Genomic DNA, 16,661 nt, shown 5'->3' with positions numbered 1-16,661 from the left:
ACCTACCTCTACCCCCCTCACCTACCTCTACCCCCCTCACCTACCTCTACCCCCCTCACCTACCTCTACCCCCCTCCCCTACCTCTACCCCCCTCACCTACCTCTACCCCCCTCACCTACCTCTACCCCCTCGGGTGAGGATTGTCCAAGGTGGTGGGGGGTGGATCTGTTTAAATCATGGGGAATAAGTAACAACCACAACTGCCTCTGCATGGTAATGAGCGGTACAACATTCATATGGAGGAAATAAAGCATTCAGAGTCAGAGCCCCGTGACATTCACAAAGAAATTACTGGCTCTCAGCATTCCAGCAGCAAGCCCTGATGAGTGATGTATAACCTGCGCTCCTTTTCTCCCACCACACAAAAAAAATGCTGGGTTAAAAACAACGCAATTTTGGATCTTTGCTAACCCAGCACTGGGCAAATATCGACAGAAAACATTATTTTGACCCAGCCAGTTGTGTTCGTGTGAATAACCCAACATGCTGGGTTGTTGGGATTACCTAAACATGGGTTAATTTAACCATCAGTTACTTTAATGCTCGGCTGACGTAGCAGCTGGGTCTTTAATGTTATTTTAAGGAGGCGTGGTTTATTAGGGCTGTGGCTTTCATATAGATCTTATTGGCCACTCGAGAGTAAATATTATTACTGTTCATGTGCAATACAGCAAATTACATTTTTCATTATTTTGGTTTTGCATTTGTTTATTTTATATAATTTGTTTTTTCGTTGTTTACCTTTATTTACTGTTGACTAACCCCATTGCATACAAATTTGCGCAACCGCGGCATTCAAGGAGGGAGGGAGGCAGAGAGAGAGAGGCACTTTAAAATAAAATAAAATCCCCAAGATGGCATATCAGTTAAAACGTCTTTGTCTTCTCCCGTGTATATATCTTTTTTTCTCCTTTGTAAATATTTTTTACCTCAGTTTCAACATACTCTCCTGCAACCCGCCTCACCTAATGTGGTATGGATCTGCTATTTTATATACTTTAGAACCGGAACTCCCAACAGAAGCTAGCTAGTAGTCCGTTAGCCACTGCTAGCGGTCATCAGCTAACCTTAGCCCAGTCAACTCCTGCCAGTCTGCACAGCGCGATTCAACAAAGAGCATACCGGACCGCTTTTTCTCCACATCTCCGGATTCCGACCGCAAGCTCTGAACCTTTTCACTTGGATCATCGCAGCTAGCTAGCTGTTATCCGAGTGGCTACCCCCTGGCTAGCGTCTCTATCCCGAAGGAAGCACCAGTGAGCCTGGAACTAGCCTTGTGCTAGGCCCATCTCCCGGCTAGCTGAAGAGGTCCATCAGCCACTCTTTGGGCTACAATACCTATTTTGCCAATTGGCCTGGACCCCTTTTACTACGAGCACCGCTGATCCATCATGATTAGTCTACCGACGTAATCCACCCTAGGGGTTTCAACAGGCTCCTCCGTCGCGACGTCCCCTAAAGGCCCATCCACTAGCCTGCCAGCCGCGTCCTGTTAGCCGTCTAAAGCATATCGAACTGTAAGCTGAAGAGGACCATCAGACAATTTCTTGGGCTACAATACCTGTTTTGCCAATTGGCCTGGACCCTTTCACTGCCTACACGGTGCCCTGCCGATCCAACACGACCGGTTTGCCGACGTAACCGCCCGAGGGAGCTACAACAGACTTTTCAGTCGCGACGTCCCCCTACGGCCCTTCTGCTAGCCTGCTCTCCCTGGCCCGCTAGATGTCTGAATCTCTGTGTCTCCAGCTCACCTAGCTACCCACTGGTCCCTATGATCACTCAGCCTCTCCCTAATGTCAATATGCCTTGTCCATTGCTGTTTTGGTTAGTGGTGGTCTTATTTCACTGTAGAGCCTCCAGCACTGCTCAATACGCCTTAGCTAGACTTTTTGTTTCACTTCCCACACATGCGGTGACCTCACCTGGTCTAAATGATGTTGCTAGAGACAAAACCTCTCTCATCATCACTCAATGCCTAGGTTTACTCCACTGTATTCACATCCTACCACACCCTTGTCTGTACATTATGCCTTGAATCTATTCTTCCGCGCCCAGAAACCTGCTCCTTTCAATCTCTGTTCGAACACACAAGATGACCAGTTCTTACAGCCTTTAGCCGTACCCTTATCCTACTCTGTTCCTCTAATGATGTAGAGGTTCATCCAGGCCCTGCAGCTCCGAGCTCCACTCCCATTCCCTAGGCGCTCTCATTTGTTGACTTCTGTAACCGTAAAAGCCTTGGTTTCATGCATGTTAACATTAGAAGCCTCCTCCCTAGATTTGTTTTATTCACTGCTTTAGCACACTCTGCCAACCCGTATGTCCTAGCCGTGTCTGAATCCTAGCTTAGGAAGGCCACCAAAACTCCAGAAATGTCCATCCCTAACTATAACATTTTCCGACAAGATAGAACTGCCAAAGGGGGCAGAGTTCTGTCTTACTATCCAGGTCCGTGCCCAAGCAATTCGAGCTTCTACTTCTAAAAATCCACCTTTCCAGAAACAAGTCTCTCACCGTTGCCGCTTGTTATAGACCACCGTCTACCCCCAGCTGTGCCCTAGACACCATATGTGAATTGATTGCCCCCCATCTATCTTCAGAGCTCGTACTGTTAGGTGACCTAAAATGGGACATGCTTAACACCCCGGCAGTTCTACAATCTAAGCTAGATGCTCTCAATCTCACACAAATTATCAAGGAACCTACCAGGTACATCCACAAATCCATAAACACGGGCACCCTCATAGATATCATCCTGACCAACCAGCCCTCTAAATACACCTCTGCTGTCTTCAACCAGGATCTCAGTTATCACTGCCTGCATCCGTAATGGGTCTGCGGTCAAACGACCACCCCTCATCACTGTCAAACGCTCCCTAAAACACTTCAGCGAGCAGGACTTTCTAATTGACCTGGCCCGGGTATCCTGGCAGGATATTGACCTCATTCCGTCATAAAGAATAACCAGGCATCCTTTACTAAGTGCTTTCCTCACCATCTTAAATAAGCATGCCCCATTCCAAAAAAATTGAACAAGGAACAGATATAGGCCTTAGTTCACTCCAGACCTGACTGCCCTTGACCAGCACAAAAACATCCTGTGGTGTACTGCATTAGAATCGAATAGCCCCCGCGATACGCAACTTTTCAGGAACCAATACACACAGGCAGTTAGGGAAGAAAAGGCTAGCTTTTTCAAACAGAAATTTGCATCCTGTAGCACAAACTCCAAAAAGTTCTGGGACACTATAAAGTCCATGGAGAATAAGAGCACCTCCTCCCAGCTGCCCACTGCACCGAGGCTAGGACACTGTGACCAACGATAAATCCACTATAATTGAGAATTTCAATAAGGATTTTTCTACGACTGGCCATGCTTTCCACCTGTCTACCCCTACCCTGGTCAATGACCCTGCACACCCCACAGCAACTTGCCCAAGCCTCCCCAGCATCTCCTTCACCCCGCACAGCAACTTGCCCAAGCCTCCCCAGCATCTCCTTCACCCTAATCCAGATAGCTGATGTTCTGAAAGAGTTGCAAAATCTGGACCCCTACAAATCAGCTGGGCTAGACAATCTGGTCCCTCTTTCTAAAATTATCCGCCGCAATTGTTGCAACCCCTATTACTAGCCTGTTCAACCTCTCTTTCTTATTGTCTGAGATCCCCAAAGATTGGAAAGCTGCCACGGTCATCCCCCTCTTCAAAGGGGGAGACACTCTAGACCCAAACTGTTACAGACCTATATCTATCCTACCCTGCCTTTCTAAGGTCTTTGAAAGCCAAGTTAACAAACAGATCACCGACCATTTCGAATCCCACCGTACCTTCTCCGCTATGCAATCTGGTTTCCGAGCTGTTCATGGGTGCACCTCAGCCACGCTCAAGGTCCTAAACGATATCATAACTGTACATTCATTAGAGGTTGACCGAATATGATTTTTCAACGCCGATACCGATTATTGGAGGACCGAAAAAAGCCGATAACGATTAATCGGCCGATTTTACTTATTTATTTGTAATAATGACAATTACAACAATACTGAATGAACACTTATTTTAACTTAATATAATACATCAATAAAATCAATGTATTCTCAAATAAATAATGAAACATGTTCAATTTGGTTTAAATTATGCAAAAACAATGTGTTGGAGAAGAAAGTAAAAGTGCAATATGTGCCATGTAAAAAAGCTAACATTTAAGTTCCTTGCTCAGAACATGAGAACATATGAAAGCTGGTGGTTTCTTTTAACATGAGTCTTCAATATTCCCAGGTAGGAAGTTTTAGGTTGTAGTTATTATAGGACTATTTCTCTCTATACCATTTGTATTTCATATACCTTTGACTATTGGATGTTCTTATAGGCACTTTAGTATTGCCAGTGTAACAGTATAGCTTCCGTCCCTCTCCTTGCCCCTACCTGGGCTCGAACCAGGAACACATCGACAAAGCCACCCTCGAAGCATCGTTACCCATCGCTCCACAAAAGCCACGGCCCTTGCAGAGCAAGGGGAACAACTACTTCAAGGTCTCAGAGCGAGTTACGTCACCGATTGAAACACTATTAGCGCGCACCCCGCTAACTAGCTAGCCATTTCACATCGGTTATACCAGCCTAATCTCAGGAGTTGATAGGCTTGAAGTCATAAACAGCTCAATGCTTGAAACACAGGGAAGAGCTGCTGGCAAACACACGAAAGTGCCGTTTGAACGAATGCTTACGAGCCTGCTGCTGCCTACCACTGCTCAGTCAGACTGGTCTATCAAATATCAAATCACAGACTTAATTATAACACACAGAAATACGAGCCTTATGTCATTAATATGGTCAAATCCGGAAACTATCATCTAGAAAACAAAACGTATATACTTTCAGTGAAATACGGAACCGTTCCGTATTTTATCTAAAGGGTGGCATCCATAAGTCTAAATATTCCTGTTACATTGCACAACCTTCAATGTTATGTCATAATTACGTAAAATTCTGGCAAATTAGTTCGCAACGAGCCAGGCGGCACAAACTGCTGCATATACCCTGACTCTGCGTGCAATTAACACAAGAGAAGTGACACAATTTCCCTAGTTTAATATTGCCTGCTAACCTGGATTTCTTTTAACTAAATAAGCAGGTTAAAAAAAACATACCTCTGTGTATTGATTTTAAGAAAGGCATTGATGTTTATGATCAGGTACATTTGTGCAACGATTGTGCTTTTTTCGCAAATGCGCTTTTGTAAGTCATCCCCGGTTTGGCGAAGTAGGTCTTCACACAGTTCGCAACGAGCCAGGCGGCCCAAACTGCTGCATATAGCCTGACTCTGTTGCACAGAACGCAAGAGAAGTGACAATTTGTGACAACAGGTTTAAAAATATATACTTGTGTATTGATTTTAAGAAAGGCATTGATGTTTATGATTAGGCACACATTGGTGCAACGACAGTGCTTTTTTCGCGAATGCGCTTGTTAAATAACCGTTTGGCGAAGTAGACCGTGATGCAATGATAAATTAACAGCCACCGCATCGATTATATGCAACGCATGAGAAGCTAGATAAACGAGTAATATCATCAACCATGTGTAGTTAACTAGTGATTATGTTAAGATTGATTGTTTTTTATAAGATACGTTTAATGCTAGCTAGCACCTTACCTTGGCTCCTTGCTGCACTCGCAAAACAGGTAGTCAGCCTGCCACGCAGTCTCCTTGTGGAGTGCAATATATTCGGCCATGATCGGTGTCCAAAAATGCCGATTGTTTTGAAAACTTGAAATCGGCCCTAATTAAAATCGTCCATTCCGATTAAATCGGTCAACCTCTAGTTTTCATCGACCTGGTCAAGGCTTTCGACTCTGTCAATCACCACATTCTTATCGGCTTCCTATTTTGCAACAAAGCATCCTTCACTCATGCTGCGAAACATACTAGAGGTCGACCGATTAATCGGAATGGCCGATTAATTAGGGCCGATTTCAAGTTTTCAAAACAATCGGTAATCGTTATTTTTTTACACCTTTATTTAACTAGGCAAGTCAGTTAAGAACACATTCTTATTTTCAATAACGGCCTAGGAACGGTGGGTTAACTGCCTTGTTCAGGGGCAGAATGACAGAGTTTTACCTTGTCAGCTCAGGGATTTGTTTTTGCAACCTTCCGGTTACTAGTCCAACGCTATAACCACCTGCCTTACATTGCACTCCACGAGGAGCCTGAGTGGCAGGCTGACTACCTGTTACGCGAGGGAAGCAAGAAGCCAAGGTAAGTTGCTAGCTAGCAATAAACTTATCTTATAAAAAACAATCAATCTTAACATAATCACTAGTTAACTACACATGGTTGATGATATTACTAGTTTATCTAGCGTGTCCTGCGTTGCATATAATCGATGCGGTGCCTGTTATATTCTCATTGACTCACAGCCTACTTCGAAAAACTGGTGATGATTTAACAAGCTCATTCGCGAAAAAAGCACTCATTACACCAAGCAGTCATTACACCAATGCACCTAACCATAAACAATGCCTTTCTTTAAAATCAATACACAAGTATATACACTGCTCAAAAAAATAAAGGGAACACTTAAACAACACAATGTAACTCCAAGTCAATCACACTTCTGTGAAATCAAACTGTCCACTTAGGAAGCAACACTGATTGGCAATAAATTTAACATGCTGTTGTGCAAATGGAATAGACAAAAGGTGGAAATTATAGGCAATTAGTAAGACACCCCCAAAAAAGGAATGGTTCTGCAGGTGGTGACCACAGACCACTTCTCAGTTCCTATGCTTCCTGGCTGATGTTTTGGTCACTTTTGAATGCTGGCGGTGCTTTCACTCTAGTGGTTTATGACTTCAAGCCTATCAACTCCCGAGATGAGGCTGGTGTAACCGATGTGAGATGGCTAGCTAGTTAGCAGGGTGCACGCTAATAGCGTTTCAAACGTCACTCGCTCTGAGACTTGGAGTAGTTGTTCCCCTTGCTCTGCATGGGTAACGCTGCTTCGAGGGTGGCTGTTGTCGATGTGTTCCTGGTTCGAGCCCAGGTAGGAGCGAGGAGAGGGACGGAAGCTATACTGTTACACTGGCAATACTAAAGTGCCTATAAGAACATCCAATAGTCAAAGGTATATGAAATACAAATGGTATAGAGAGAAATAGTCCTATAATTCCTATAATAACTACAACCTAAAACTTCTTACCTGGGAATATTGAAGACTCATGTTAAAAGGAACCACCAGCTTTCATATGTTCTCATGTTCTGAGCAAGGAACTTAAATGTTAGCTTTCTTACATGGCACATATTGCACTTTTACTTTCTTCTCCAACACTTTGTTTTTGCATAATTTAAACCAAATTGAACATGTTTCATTATTTATTTGAGGCTAAATTGATTTTATTGCTGTATTATATTAAGTAAAAATAAGTGTTCATTCAGTATTGTTGTAATTGTCATTATTACAAATACATTTAAAAGAATTTGCCGATTAATCGGTATCGGCTTTTTTTGGTCCTCCAATAATCTGTATCGGCGTTGAAAAATCATAATCGGTCGACCTCTAAAACGTACCCTCGTAAAACTGACTATCCTACCGATCCTTGACTTCGGCGATATAATTTACAAAATAGCCTCCAACACTCTACTCAGCAAATTTAATGCAGTCTATCATCAGTGCCATCCTTTTTGTCACCAAAGCCCCATATACTACCCACCACTGTGACCTGTATGCTCTCGTTGGCTGGCCCTTCCTTCATATTCATCGCCAAACCCACTGGCCCCAGGTCATCTAAGTCTTTGCTAGGTAAAGCCCCGCCTTATCTCAGCTCACTGGTCACCATAGCAGCACCCACCCATAGCATGCGCTCCAGCAGGTATATTTCACTGGTCACCCCCAAAGCCAATTCCTGCTTTGGCCGCCTTTCCTTCCAGTTCTCTGCTGCCAATGACTGGAACGAATTGCAAAAATTACTGAAGCTGGAGTCTCATATCTCCCTCACTAACTTTAAGCATCAGCTGTCAGAGCAGCTTACCGATCGCTGCAGCTGTACACAGCCCATCTGTAAATAGCCCACCCAACTAACTCATCCCCATATTATTATGTTTTTTGTTCCTTTGCACCCCAGTATATCTACTTGCACATTCATCTTCTGCACATCTATCACTCGTTTTAAATTGCTAAATTGTAATTCGCCACTACGGCCTATTTATTGCCTTACCTCCCTTATCCTCTCTTGGGTACGTGAGACGTTAGCGTCCCACCTCTTCACCAGCCAGTGAAACTGTTGGGTGCCAAATTCAAATACAGAAATACTCATTATAAAAATTCAGGAAACAAAACATATTTTACATAGGTTTAAAGATTAACTTCTTGTGAATCCAACCACGGTGTCAGATTTAAAAAATGCTTTACGGCGAAAGCATACCTTACGATTATTTGAGAACATAGCCCAGCAGACAAATCATTACAAACAGTAACCAGCCAAGTAGAAGAGTTACACAAGTCAGAAATAGAGATGAAATTAATCCCTTACCTTTGATGATCTTCATATGGTTGCACTTAGCAGACATTCATTTACTCAATAAATGTTCCTTTTGTTCGATAAAGTCTCTTTATATCCAAAAACCTCCGGTTTGTTCACGCGTTTTCTTCAGTAATCCACAGGCTCAAACGCAGTCAAAACAGGCAGACAAAAAATCCAAATTGTATCCGTAAAGTTCATAGGAACATGTCAAACGATGTTCATATTCAATCCTCAGGTTGTTTTTAGCCTAAATAATCGATAATATTTCAACCGGACAATAACGTCGTCAATATAAAAGGTAAACAAGAAAGGCACTCTCTCGGTCGCGCACATGAAAAAGCTCTGTGACACTTTAGGGTCCACTCATTCAGACTGCTCTTACTTGTTCATTTTTCAGAATACAAGCCTGAAACAATTTCCAAAGACTGTTGACATCTAGTGGAAGGCATAGGAACTGCAATTTGAGTCCTAAGTCAATGGATACTGTAATGGCATTGAATAGAAAACTACCAAAAAAAACAAAAACTACTTCCTTAATGGATTTCTCAGGTTTACACCTGCCAAATCAGTTCTGTTATACTCACAGACACTATTTTAACAGTTTTGGAAACTTTAGAGTGTTTTCTATCCAAATATACCAGTTATATGCATATCATATCATATCTTCTGGGCCCGAGTTGCAGGCAGTTTAATTTGGGCATGCTTTTCATCCAAAAATCCAAATGCTGCCCCCTACCCTAGAGAAGTTATCCTACCTCATTTGCACACACTGTATATATACATTTTTCTATTGTATTATTGACTGTATGTTTGTTTATTCCATGTGTAACTCTGTGTTGTTGTTTGTGTCGCACTGCTTTGCTTTATCTTGGCCAGGTCGCAGTTGTAAATGAGAACTTGTTCTCAACTGGCCTACCTGGTTAAATAAAGGTGAAATAAAAAAAATAAACAAAACGAGCCTGCAATGGAAACTAAATGACTGTAGCGACTGTTGGCATCAAAATCCGGGGTGTGAACTACATTTCTATTCAATTGTTGATTGACATGGTAATGGCCCGATAGTATTGGCTTAAAGTTGACCTCTCACACTGTACGTTAAATTGTGACGTGTCATGACGTAACGTACAGCACGCATAATGCAACTCATTCTGTGTCGTACATCCTCTCTCCACCAGGTGTAGCGCTTCTCTCGCAGATTAGAAACAAGAAAAGGGACAGGGTAAGGGGGATACCTACAGTGGTTCCTCCTTTAAAAGTTGCGAGCCTACACTGCAGGACTTAGAGGTACCCAGCATCACGGCTTCATTGCTCCAGACCACCACAAGGGGGAGTTATAGCACTCATTATGCATTTGGGTCCCAAGGTTTTTAATATATATATATTTTTAATATCATATCGAGTGGTTCCAATGACGAATTGTGACGTGAGCCACTCTTGCCTTGTGGCGTTCTTCAACAAAGATGGCTGACAAGACATTACAGTGGAACCAGATGTAAGTTACGTCATAACGAGTCCAGCAAAAAATGTACAATTGAGAGGAATATGTTAGTTAAATGTAGAGACAAACGTTTACTCATTTTTTGTCATAGTTAACTTTATTAAATTAGCCAGTTAGCTAATTGTTAGGAGAATGAATTTGTAATGAGTGTTTAATGTTTTAGGGACTCTTGGGGAAAACAAGCAAACCAGTCTGTCATCTTGTGAAACAGTGGATGTAAAGAATCTAGCTAGCTAAAGTGTTTACTGCAAATTGAATGTACAATTGCGTAAGCTTGCCTTGCAATGCAGCTAAAGTAACATAGCTAGCTAACTATTTACTTGCTTATTGTATAGTGGAGGATAAAAATAACTGTATGCCTATGGATGTGTAGCTAGCTACAATATGTAGCCTATCTGTGTATGGACCCTAAATTGTTTGATATGAATATTAGTTCAGAACCTATGAACCTCAGCTATCATAATTGTTGTATCAACTTCAAGTCTGAATGGCATTAATGAAGCCTATGGATAGAGTAGAATATAATAACTTTATTGTGCCAAGGATGCAAGTCCTATATACACATACACATGTGCTGTAGTTATTACCACGCATGAGACTCCCACATTGTCGCTGGTACATTGAATATATTCACTGATCATGTATTCTTCCTTGGCAAATAAAGGTGCGGTTCAGGTATGAATCTGAAACATTCCTTTTCAGTCATATCAAACTCCATTATTTGAATGATGCCGTGTCTGCATGTATGCATTGCAATTATACACTTCAACAGTGTTTACCACTCCTGCTCCTGGGACATCAATGATTACACATTGTAACTATGCAATAGACTAGAAACATGATTGATTTGTAATTCATATGTACAGAAGGAAAAAAACTATGCATATCTAACTCCCTTCATCTGAGGACACGGGATAGTATTTCAATGAGATACTTCATTTCAACCAGTGGAGAATGTGAAATGCTTTATTGAAAGAAGTTCATTATCCAGGTGTTTTAAATACATAAATGCATTATTAATTATGATAATTGTAATATTATAAATACAAGTTCAATCTGTACTTCAATGCACATATGGTGTGCATTATAAAACGAGTAAGAAAGACGAGGTGGAGAGAGGTGTAGAAGACAGAAAGGGAAAGAGGTAAGAACAGAGGCAGACAGCATATGATTAATGAATTACAGTGCTCTCTTAATATTCTCTCAGTTCATTACAATTGCGGTGTCTCCTAACCAGCCTTGGGCCCCCAGTTGGCCCGAAGATTATCTTATGAGCAAGTGAGGTGACGATGATGGGACTGAATACCTCTCTCACATCAAAACATACCTGCAGACGAGAGAGCATGATTAAGCCTTGTTTTTTCAACTTAAAATCAGGATGTGAAATGCAAAACTGACCATGGATCATTAACTCTGGGACTACTACACCTCTGTCTGTATTTTAATCTAAAGTATCTCTTTAATAATACTTCCTGTTGACCCGACCAAGTGACATCTCACCTATGATCATGCTGTGCCCTCTGTGTCAGCCAGTTGATATAACCTAGAGGATTTAGGTGAGAAGGGGGAGAGGGATGAAGTGAAGAAGAGACAGTTATTGTGTGTGTGTGTGGTCTCACCTGGTGTCCACACTAAGTGGCTACAGAGTACTTTATGCTGAAAAACAGACACACAACGACAAACAATAGAAGATAATGTCAATTGAAGATACTGTATGTGACGCAGACACCTATCGGAGTGTACTTGAAACATTTAAATATAGAGGGCTATGTTGCTCACCACTTGGTTATTGCAAGGCTAACCCCCAGGGAAATCATGACTTGGCAGCAACAGATAGTCCAGTGAAAATGGCTGTGTTTATGTGGTGTAAATCTGAAAATTACCAGCTTACATCTTAAGTTTTTTTTATTTAATGCATGTGAGACGGGTTCCATGTACAACAAGACAGGCAGAGATGGAGAAAAATAACACAGAACAGTTTAATTACCTCTGGTAATGGACACTTTTGCCAGCAATAAAGCTTCCACGGCCTGTTCCTCGGACAGTGAACATCTGGCAATATCTACATTTGACCCCTTGGTCAGCTCGCTCTCTGAAAGTATAGCAAACAGCTTATCTTTTTATAGACATGAAAACAATAACTGAGATATGACCGTTCAATCTAAAGCAGCAGATGTTATTTTTAGGATACGTCAATACAGCCCGGTGCTGCTTACTTGAGATGCCATCTTCGTAGGTGTCCGCTTTGACTTCCTTTGTCGAAAAAAAGTTGCCCTTGACAAAAAGAGACAAATGTACCTCCATAGCATACAACAACTTGCCTGTAAATAACCACACCTTCATACAAAACGTGCTACTGTATGCAGAATTCTTGACGCACAACCGAAGATGCTGCCATATCCTGCCAGCACGCCCACTAGCTAGCCATTCAGGAGCAGAATGATGACGCGTGGAGGAGGGAAAGGAATGAGATGGGAACAGCAATTTGTTGCAAGTTGGGGAGGAGGGCTAATAGCTGAACAATAGACGATTCAACCTTGACTAGTCTATTAGCCGAGCTCGGTGTGAAAACCCCTCCTATCACAGACCAGATTTGCCCTAACGACCAAGGGGTAGCTTGCTACTCAGTGTAATAAAGTAAGGACTTTTCAAATAAGTTACCTTACACGTTATGTTGGCTGACAATTTGTTAGCAACTCTGTCCTTACGAACCACATAGCATATCATTACAGCAGTATGTACCGGTATGTTAGCTAGCTACCTAACGTTAGTAGTTAGGTAGCGAATACCTAGTGAATACCTAGGATAGGATAAAGTAATCCTTCTAACCCCCCCCCCCCCTAAAAGATTTAGATGCACTATTGTACAGTGGTTGTTCCACTGGATATCATAAGGTGAATGCACCAATTTGTAAGTCGCTCTGGTTAAGAGCGTCTGCTAAATGACTTAAATGTAAATGTAGTTATACATCAAACTTTGCAGTATATTAACTATAGGCTAACTAACTACCCAACGTTTAATGACTTGATTATTCTCGTCATTCTTAGCTTAGCTAAAACGGTATAGTCGTTGTGCTTTATTAATGGACATTCAGGTGCTTTCGTAAATTCGCTCTGGCTATAGGCTATAGGCTCGACAAAAGAATGAGTCAAAATTCACCCAAGGCTGAAAAACGTTGGCTAAACTGGAACACTAGCGCGAGCCCATAGCAAATTGATGGAATCGAACGTTTGCAGAGCCTGTTTTGACTACAGTAATGCTGAGAATTCCATAAAAAATGTATCCCTTTTTTTTTTTTTACCACTACAATCCGTTCGGACGAAACTGGAAAAAACAACTTGTGTAGAAAGTAAACATCCGCACCTCGATGGTGTCAACTGTGCTTATGTCTGCGTAATGAGAAAGTAGGCAAAAGATTAAAACTTCACCATTTCTGGTCTAGTGATCGATGACAAATGAGCTCGCTGCCCCAGACTTACATAATTACAAAGAGGAGATTCTCCTGATTTGCTTCCGTCCCTCTCCTCACCCCTACCTGGGCTCGAACCAGGGACCCTCTGCACACAGACAACAGCCACCCTCGAAGCATCTTTACCCATCGCTGCACAAAGATCGATGACCCTTGCAGAGCAAGGCGAACAACTACTTCCAGGTCTCAGAGCGATTGACGTCACCGATTGAAACGCTATTAGCGCACACCCCGCTAACTAGCTAACCATTTCACACCAGACTTGAAACAAAAGAAAAAAATCTAAATATTACACATTGCGAGATATTGGCGAAAGACAGACATGCCTATATTTTCCCCATAAGACAAAAATGGGAAGCCCGCAGAGTTCCAACATTATTTTTGTTGTTTACATTTTAACTATTTAACAAAGTTAGCAGGTGTCATTGCCAACAATAGCGAAGCAAGCATTGTGACGTTGAACAATAAGCTGGGAATAGAACGTTCGGAAAGCGAGTTGGTGCCACGGTGCTCAATAGAACTCATAGGAGCTGGCAGGGTGAAAAATGCACTAAAATAAGGCTTGTTTGTTCGTGATTACTTCAAAACGACAGCAAGCAGCTGGGAACTATGGTCATATTATGAAACTGGGCTCCACGGCGGATGCAATGAACTAGTTTTTAATCAGAAAAGAATGTTGTGAAAAATTGTGTGTGTTCAGCCTACTACCTACACGGATTTCAGAGGACTCTCGTCAGTCTACCAGAGCACAGAATAATTGCTTTACGAGTGCTAAACACCTGTTGAATATGGCCGGTATCAGTAAACGTCGGGAAAAAAGCGCGATTAAATTATTTCCAGCAGCACATTTACAGTCACCAACGCGTTGGTTAACACGAAAACTGCCTTACCAGCTCTGCTAGGGTGAGTAAAATGGTCAGAGAGGTCTCATTTGTGTCTGGAAGTAGCTAGCCAACATTAACTTGGGTGCTTGACTGTGGTTAAGGCCAGAACGCTCAAAACAACCCTACTCCTCTGCCCCAAATGTTTTCTGGCTGGCTCTCGCATTGCTTCATTGTTGTTTTCCTTCCAAATAATAACTTAAGACATGTGTTCAAAGTAAGTGCCTTATTTTCTGTATATCGTATTGTCATTTCTACTATATTGTATGGATCATAATGCATTTACTGTTTTATTCACATTTTCAAGTACTGATGACAAGTCATGCATTCTGATTCTTGCATAGATTGTAATGGACACCCATGTATGATGTGTGTAAAATACTTTTAAGGTTGTATCGATTATGATGAGCTAATGCTAAGCTATTCGCCAACTATGTGTGGCGGCATGTCTTGACATTATGCAATGCATTCTGGGTGTCACGTAAATGTCTGTCAGACCAAAGATGTAATTACAAAATGAGGTGAGGGATAGTTCACTTATCTTTCGAGTAAACTTCCAGAAGCGAATGAAGGTAAGTGAATGATGGTAGACAACACACTCTTCAACGTGCACACTGCAAACAGACCAAACTCATCGTCTCCTCTTATCGTTCGTTGACCCCCCCACAAAAAAACATACATGGCGGCGTGCACAAACTACCCATCGTTGGATTACTTTAGATTTTTAGAAAGCGTTTTACAAAACAGACAGATAATGACAGCAAACACATTGACAATACCCCCTACCTCTCAACAGGAGACAGAAAAACAAAAACAGAACGGAAAAAACCCTACACAACATTGCTCTTAATGGATTGGCACCTTCCTTCATTGATATTTGACATACTGTACAGTAAAAGGATTATGCTTGGCATTAAACATAATTACCATACCAAGGTCTTTCTCCCAGGTCTCCTTCAAATGTTTTGTGGATACAGAATAATATGCTATAAAGTGATCTACAAATATGGAGATCAAACTCTTCGATTCATGAAAATATACACTTCTCAGGCAGGTGTAATCGCCTCAATTTGGTATATTTAAGAGAACATAATCTCTTATTTGAAGATATCGGAAGAAGCTAGATGCGGGGAGAACGTACACTTCACTACTGTGTGAATGTGGCAAAAGTATTATTAACGTAAAGATCTGCAATTGTAGTAATAGCCTTTCAATCTTTTCCAGATTAGAAAAGTATTGTCAGTTAGTGAGGGGGGGACATGGTTATGGCAAATAGAAGTATAGGCAGAGGTCTCCGGGAGGTGCTGGAAGAGAGGTATTGTGTATATCTTGTTCAATCGCGAGCAATAAAGGGGTGGAGCGATCTACCATGCCAGGGTATTCATCCTGCCAATAAACCAGTGCTCCAGTATTTGCTGCCCAATAATAATGCTGAAAATTTGGCAAGCTCGGACATCGTAATTCTTTGGAATTGCTATGTTTTCTGCGATACGGTGTCGTTTGTATCCCCACACGAAAGTCAAGATGATAGAATCCAAAGACTTAAAAAAATACTTTTGTTAAAAATATAGGCAGATAAAAGGAATCTGGGGAGTATAACCATTTTAATAGTGTTGTAAATAGTCATTTCTATTAGCTAATTCATGTCATTGTCACACCCGTCCTTGTGCTTGTCTCCACCCCCTCCAGGTGTCACCCATCTTCCCCATTATCCCCTGGGTATTTAAACCTGTGTTTTCTGCCTGTCTGTCTTGTATGTTCCAAGTCTACCAGCGCGTTTTTTCCTGTGCGCCTGCCTTTCATATTCTCTTTTGCTAGTCCTCCCGGTTTTGACCCTTGCCTGTTCTGGACTCTGGTCAGGCATGGGGGTACATTCTGCCTGCCCTGACTTCAAACCTGCCACACTGTACCTCCTGGACTCTGAACTGGTTTTGACCTTTTGCCTGTCACGAACAGTCTCTTGCCTACCCCTTTTTGATCATTAATAAATATCAAAAGACTCAAACCATCTGCCTCCCGTGTCTGCATCTGTGTCTCGCCTTGTGCCCTTATAATTATGGTTTCTGTTAGCTGAAAGTTAATGGCAAGAAAAAGCATGTGACCCCTTTGGAATTACCTGGATTTCTGCATAAATTGGTCATCAAATTCAATCTGATCATCTAAGTCACAACAATAAACAGTGTGCTTAAACTAATAACACAAATTATATATTTTTGTCTATATTGAAAACGTCATTTAAACATTCACAGTGTAGGTTGGGAAAAGTATGTGAACCCCTAGGCTGA

Source organism: Salvelinus namaycush, chromosome 2, assembly GCF_016432855.1.
Source record: "Salvelinus namaycush isolate Seneca chromosome 2, SaNama_1.0, whole genome shotgun sequence".
Classification (NCBI taxonomy): Eukaryota; Metazoa; Chordata; class Actinopteri; order Salmoniformes; family Salmonidae; genus Salvelinus; species Salvelinus namaycush.
This window is presented reverse-complemented; position numbering follows the sequence as displayed.